Source organism: Lepidochelys kempii, chromosome 8, assembly GCF_965140265.1.
Source record: "Lepidochelys kempii isolate rLepKem1 chromosome 8, rLepKem1.hap2, whole genome shotgun sequence".
Taxonomy (NCBI): Eukaryota; Metazoa; Chordata; order Testudines; family Cheloniidae; genus Lepidochelys; species Lepidochelys kempii.
In genome coordinates, this window is record NC_133263.1 from 97,660,888 (window position 1) to 97,668,819 (window position 7,932).

Genomic DNA, 7,932 nt, shown 5'->3' on the forward strand with positions numbered 1-7,932 from the left:
AGGAGCCCCAGAATGCACCGATGCAGTCACAAAACAGTGATGCTGTGTGGACATGCTAAGCCATAGCAAAGTCAAATGAAAAAACTGACCATGCCCCCACGTCACTGCAGAGATTTCTTCACTTAGTAGATTTCAGAGTAAGAGCCCTGTTAGTCTGTATTCGCAAAAAGAAAAGGAGTACTTGTGGCACCTTAGAGACTAACCAATTTATTTGAGCATAAGCTTTCATGAGCTACAGCTCACTTCATCGGACGCATACTGTGGAAACTGCAGAAGACATTATATATACACACAGAGACCATGAAACAATACCGCCTCCCACCCCACTCTCCCCCTGGTAATAGCTTATCTAAAGTGACCATCAAATTGGGCCATTTCCAGCACAAATCCAGGTTTTCTCACCCTCCGCCCCCCCCCACAAACTCACTCTCCTGCTGGTAATAGCCCATCCAAAGTGACCACTCTCTTTAAAATGTGTATGATAATCAAGCTGGGCCATTTCCAGCACAAATCCAGGTTCTCTCACCCCCCCCCCCCCTCCAAAAACTACACACACAAACTCACTCTCCTGCTGGTAATAGCTCATCCAAACTGACCACTCGCCTTACAATGTGCATGATAATCAAGGTGGGCCATTTCCAGCATAAATCCAAGTTTAACCAGAACGTCGGGGGGGGGGGGGTAGAAAAAAACAAGGGGAAATAGGCTACCTTGCATAATAACTTAGCCACTCCCAGTCTCTATTTAAGCCTAAATTAATAGTATCCAATTTGCAAATGATTTCCAATTCAGCAGTTTCTCGCTGGAGTCTGGATTTGAAGTTTTTTTGTTGTAAGATAGCGACCTTCATGTCTGTGACTGCGTGACCAGAGAAATTGAAGTGTTCTCCGACTGGTTTATGAATGATATAATTCTTGACATCTGATTTGTGTCCATTTATTCTTTTACGTAGAGATTGTCCAGTTTGACCAATGTACATGGCAGAGGGGCATTGCTGGCACATGATGGCATATATCACATTGGTGGATGTGCAGGTGAACGAGCCTCTGATAGTGTAGCTGATGTTATTAGGCCCTTTGATGGTGCCCCCTGAATAGATATGTGGGCACAGTTGGCAATGGGCTTTGTTGCAAGGATAGGTTCCTGGGTTAGTGGTTCTGTTGTGTGGTATGTGGTTGTTGGTGAGTATTTGCTTCAGGTTGGGGGGCTGTCTGTAGGCAAGGACTGGCCTGTCTCCCAAGATTTGGGACAGTGTTGGGTCATCCTTCAGGATAGGTTGTAGATCCTTAATAATGCGTTGGAGGGGTTTTAGTTGGGGGCTGAAGGTGACGGCTAGTGGTGTTCTGTTATTTTCTTTGTTAGGCCTGTCCTGTAGTAGGTGACTTCTGGGAACTCTTCTGGCTCTATCAATCTGTTTCTTCACTTCCGCAGGTGGGTATTGTAGTTGTAAGAATGCTTGATACTCAGATTGATAGAGCCAGAAGAGTTCCCAGAAGTCACCTACTACAGGACAGGCCTAACAAAGAAAATAACAGAACGCCACTAGCCGTCACCTTCAGCCCCAAACGCATTATTAAGGATCTACAACCTATCCTGAAGGATGACCCAACACTCTCCCAAATCTTGGGAGACAGGCCAGTCCTTGCCTACAGACAGCCCCCCAACCTGAAACAAATACTCACCAACAACCACATACCACACAACAGAACCACTAACCCAGGAACCTATCCTTGCAACAAAGCACGTTGCCAACTGTGCCCACATATCTATTCAGGGGACACCATCAAAGGGCCTAATAACATCAGCCACACTATCAGAGGCCTGCACATCCACCAATGTGATATATGCCATCATGTGCCAGCAATGCCCCTCTGCCATGTACATTGGTCAAACTGGACAATCTCTACGTAAAAGAATAAATGGACACAAATCAGATGTCAAGAATTATAACATTCATAAACCAGTCGGAGAACACTTCAATCTCTCTGGTCACGCAATCACAGGCATGAAGGTCGCTATCTTAAAACAAAAAAACTTCAAATCCAGACTCCAGCGAGAAACTGCTGAATTGGAAATCATTTGCAAATTGGATACTATTAATTTAGGCTTAAATAGATACTGGGAGTGGCTAAGTTATTATGCAAGGTAGCCTATTTCCCCTTGTTTTTTTCTACCCCCCCCCCCCCCCGACGTTCTGGTTAAACTTGGATTTATGCTGGAAATGGCCCACCTTGATTATCATGCACACTGTAAGGAGAGTGGTCAGTTTGGATGAGCTATTGCCAGCAGGAGAGTGAGTTTGTGTGTGGGGGCGGAATGGGTGAGAAAACCTGGATTTGTGCTGGAAATGGCCCACCTTGATTATCATGCACATTGTAGGGAGAGTGGTCACTTTGGATGAGCTATTACCACCAGGAGAGTGAGTTTGTGTGTGTATGGGGGTGGGGGGGTAAGAAAACCTGTATTTGTGCTGGAAATGGCCCACCTTGATTATCATGCACATTGTAGGGAGAGTGGTCACTTTGGATGGGCTATTACCAGCAGGAGAGAGAGTTTGTGTGTGTGTGGGGGGGGGGGCGGAGGGTGAGAAAACCTGGATTTGTGCTGGAAATGGCCCAACTTGATGATCACTTTAGATAAGCTATTACCAGCAGGAGAGTGGGGTGGGAGGAGGTATTGTTTCATGGTCTCTGTGTATATATAATGTCTTCTGCAGTTTCCACAGTATGCATCCGATGAAGTGAGCTCTAGCTCACGAAAGCTCATGCTCAAATAAATTGGTTAGTCTCTAAGGTGCCACAAGTACTCCTTTTCTTTTCACTTAGTAGAGGCACTCTAATTAACCCCGCCAAGGCAACTGTATTTATGCAATGATTTTTTTTTCCAGTCCGTATCTCCCTTCCACTATGAAATATGAATACAAGAAAGCTAGACAGATATGCAGGCACAGACTATATCTTATGAAACAGTCAACAGGGGTGGTGAACACAGAGTCTTCAGAAGTCATAACTGCCAGCTCAGAGGACTTCAGTTTTGTTTTGATGCATGAAGTGGACAAACCTCACTCACTATTAAGCATGTGGGCACAAGTATATGTACATAGGTCAGGGTCACTATTACACATACGAACTTGGTAGCACTGCAAAAATCTTTTTTTTTTTTGCTGTGGGGTGATGTTTTAACTTTGCAAAAACAGAACAGAGAGGCACCAGATTAATAAACAAAAGTACAATATAATTACTTCTATGAGAGAGGCTTATTTATTCATTGCTAAAATCACAGGGGCATGCTGTAGGTTTTGTAGGGTCTCAAGGGAAGTAAAACTTGGGAAGCCTTACCCTGCTATGGCCTCAACATCCACCAAGCAACACCAACCCTACGACAATCTCAGCAGATCACAATTTGCTCAGATTTATCATTCAGACATTTTAAAAATGTTTCTTCCACTTTAATTGTTGCAAACACTCCAATGGATAAGTTTGAAATGCGATGCCTGTTAACCTTTTTACCAGTAAAACTTAAACTTCTAAAATTATTGCAAGAAGCAAAACACAGGTCAGAAACGGAATCAAAGCAAGTTCATTTTCAAATTCTAACAAAGATTCCATGGATATGTTTTGATTATTTACCTCTCTACTAAATCATCATCTTGATTATTCAAGGCAAGAAAAGCCTGGCATTGAATTGATAATAGTCCATAGTGGTTACTGAAGGAAGATTTTGCTTGGCCAGACAAGAACTGGCCACTGGAAATCATAGTAAGTCTAATGACTCAAACAGTTTGAAATAATTAGTGCATCCCATATCATCACTCAATCCAGAATCAACTATTCTGTCTCTTTGTCAGTGAGTAACATTGTTTACAGTGAAGGCAAGCAGGATGAGATAAGCAGTCATGACACAGGACCAAGGATACATGCTCAGCTGTGGTACTCTGAACCATTAAGGAAACAATAAAAGATGTTTAGCTCTAATTTATGTCAAACATTTTAATGCAAAATTTGTAAAATGCTTATGCAGATAAAACTATGGAAAGGGCCTGCTTTCATAGTGGAAAAATGCCAGCAGCCAGGGTTTTTATAGTACATCTACATTGAACGGCCTCTGCTTCAAGGAACAAGCTATCCCATGTAGAAAATTCACTTTCCTGTTACAGGCACCACTGTGCTTAATGTCTCAGTGCAATTTTATGCAACACCTCTATAATCTATCGACCCTACCAGCAAAATACAGTCTACCTAACGTGCAGGTAGAATGGGTATATGCATTTATTTATTTTCTGAACATAGTCTTAACTACGTGGGGGTAGGTGGGACTCGAAATGTTATGGCTAGAATCTATCCATTAGAATCTTGATGTTCCCTTTACAAGGAAAATAATAGCTGAAACATTTTCTGGAAAATTTAGCCCATTTCAAAACATGGGGAGGAACAGTTGAATTGTAAAATTATTTTAAAGTAATTAGATAAACTGTAAGAACTCAGAGATGGAAAAGGCAGATAATTACATCCTGCCAATGCAGGATTGTTCCCTACAACCGATAAAAGGCAGAAGTATAAACGGAGATTAAGGTATTTTTGTATTCACAGATAATGTATCATTTCAAATAACTGAAAAATCAGACTGCTTGAAAAATTTTCAAACAAAAAAGCATGGAAATTTGAACACTATTTGCTGAAAGTTATTTGCTCAACTCTAGTAATTTCTGAGGGGTTAATATGACATTTTCAGTGGGCTGAAATTCTCATTACAGAACCCAAGTTTAAACAATACACCTAAATAACCAGTAAGTGGAAGTCTGTAAGCTTGTGGATCCATCTTTTAGGAAGCAGGTTGTTTAAGATACCCAAAGGAGCAGTATTCCCCCTCCCCCCCCGCAAAAAAAAAGGTTTAAAACCCTAATTGTTCTCTCTAGAAAGAACTTCTGCAGAAAAGTTTCTTTACTGGTGCTTTTTCTTTTGCATTGGTAATTATAGCAGAAAAAACACTTTGGTTTTTCCATTGTTTTTCAGCACTGAAAAGAGCTGTACACAATGTAAGGGTATTTTTAAATTAAACACCATTTTAAAGTCATTTGAAGTAGGGCCTTTTAAAAAAATATCTCAAAAATTTTACTCTGGAGTAAATTCTGGGATTGTGCTGCTCATGTAACATCAATTTAGAGACCGTTCAAAACTTTAATAGCTTCTCACACATTCTTTTCATACTGAATCTTTGTTGGCTTGCATGATGTGCATCTCAAAAGCAAACCTATCACTGGGTGCTGTGCATTTGCAAAGTGGTGTAAAAGTTGGATCAGAAGGATGCAGAAGCAAGGATTACACATTTTTTCCCCAAGTACATGTAGCAGGGCAACTCCTTCATATTACAAACTTGCCTTTACTTCACATCTGATCACCTTCCTCCCAGGTTTAAATGGCTGTTTAAAAATACCTGTTAAACGTTCTAAGAAACTACAGTTGTTAAAAATACAGGTTAATGTGTTATAACAAATCACGTCAGTTTCTAATGTTTTCCCTCCCCCCATCTTGGTTTTCAGTGAATGTAATGCTTGTGAAAGGTGCCAGACTGATAGCACTAGAGTTGCAAGTGCTTTCCTTCTGCATAGATTAGGTACAGCGTAGGCAGCAGTGCAAGCGTCCATGTGCTGTCCTGCCAAGCCAGTATGCCTCAAATGTGTAGCGAGCACCAGCAGGGATAAGATTCAGGTTCCAAGTTCGATTTCTTCATTGGCCTCTCTCCTCAGGCTGCCAAAAGGGAGGTCGATTGCAACGCAAACACTTCCCTACTGAACGGAAATCACCAATTCATTTCACATCAGTAACCAGCCAAATATCAGATGAAAATAGAGACTAACACCACAGGTCCTAATTCTGCAACATGCTCTGCATGGGTGCACCTCTCCACCCATGCAGAATGAGTTGTGGAAACCTTAGGTACAGTGTCCAAGTCAGAGACTTATAGATTCATAGATATTAAGGTCAGAAGGGACCATTATGCCCATCTAGTCTGACCTCCTGCACAATGCAGGCCACAGAATCTCACCCACCCACTCCTGCAAAAAACCTCTCACCTATGTCTGAGCTATAGAAGTCCTCAAATCGTGGTTTAAAGACTTCAAGGAGCAGAGAATCCTCCAGCAAGTGACCTGTGCCCCATGCTACAGAGGAAGGCGAAAAACCTCCAGGGCCTCTTCCAATCTGCTCTGGTGGAAAATTCCTTCCCGACCCCAAATATGGCAATCAGCTAAACCCTGAGCATATGGGCAAGATTCACCAGTCAGATACCCAGGAAAGAATTATCTGTAGTAACTCAGATCCCACCCCATCTAACATCCCATCACAGGCCATTGAGCTTATTTACCATGAATATTTAAAGATCAATTAATTGCCAAAATCATGTTATCCCATCATACCATCTCCTCAATAACTTATCGAGTTTAATCTTAAAGCCAGATAGGTCTTTTGCCCCCACTGCTTCCCTTGGAAGGCTATTCCAAAACTTCACTCCTCTGATAGTTAGAAACCTTCGTCTAATTTCAAATCTAAACTTCCCAATGACCCGTTTACATCCATTTGTTCTTGTGTCCACATTGGAACTGAGCTTAAATAATTCCTCTCCCTCTTTGGTATTTATCCCTCGGATATATTTATAGAGAGCAATTATATCTCCCCTCAACTTTCTTTTAGTTAGGCTAAACAAGCCAAGCTTCTTGAGTCTCCTTTCATAAGACAGGTTTTCCATTCCTCGGGTCATCCTAGTAGCCCTTCTCTCCACCTGTTCCAGTTTGAATTCATCCTTCTTAAACCAGGGAGACCAGAACTGCACACAGTATTCCAGGTGAGGTCTCACCAGTGCCTTGTATAACGGTACTAAAATCTCCTTATCTCTACTGGAAATACCTTGCCTGATGCATCCCAAGACCGCATTAGCTTTTTTCACGGCCATATCACATTGGCGGCTCATAGTCATCCTATGATCAACCAATATTCCGCGGTCCTTCTCCTCCTCCGTTACTTCTAATTGATGTGTCCCCAGCTTATAACTAAAATTCTTGTTATTAATCTCTAAATGCATGACCTTACACTTCTCACTATTAAATTTCATGCTATTACTATTACTCTAGTTTACAAGATCATCCAAATCTTCCTGTATGATATCCCGGTTCTCTCTAAATTGGCAATACCTCCCAGCTTTGTATCATCTGCAAACTTTATTAGCACACTCCCACTTTTTGTGCTGAGGTCAGTAATAAAAAGATTAAATAAGATTGGTCCCAAAACTGATCCCTGAGGAACTCCACTGGTAACCTCCCTCCAACCTGACAGTTCACCTTGTACTGAAAAGACTCAGTATTCCATTGCCAATCCCCAGAAGCCTCAAACCTGCACTTACCTATGTGTATCAACATTTTGACATTCCCAGCCTAACACATGGTCTTTAGAATAGATGAGATGTTCTCAGATTGTAGCCTGTGCAGCGCCTGCTGGTGGTCCCTGGAGAGCTGGTCACATGGCACTGGCTCTTCCTTTTTCTCCAGATGCTAAATTGCATTAAAAAGAAACTAGAAATACATTAAATACTTTCTAATATTACTTTTCCACATAACCAATTGCTCTAGTATCCACAAAGATGTTGCAAGAAACAGAGCAGCCGTGTGACAAAGTTGGAACACAAAGTTTGGAAAGCCCTAGAATAGATCTTGATTAGTTACATTAGTCTTGTTATTTTCTTGTTACTCCCAAGATATAATTATTTTTAGGAAAATAAATGAACTCTCTTTAAACGAGGTTCAGAGGGACACGTTCCTCTATCATGCGTGAGAGGCTAACAGATAGTCATGTACCAAGACAGAATCACGTGTAGTAGAGAGAGGGTTCAATGTAACAAGCTGTAAACAGATAGACTTCTAGGATAAATACTGAGAAGACT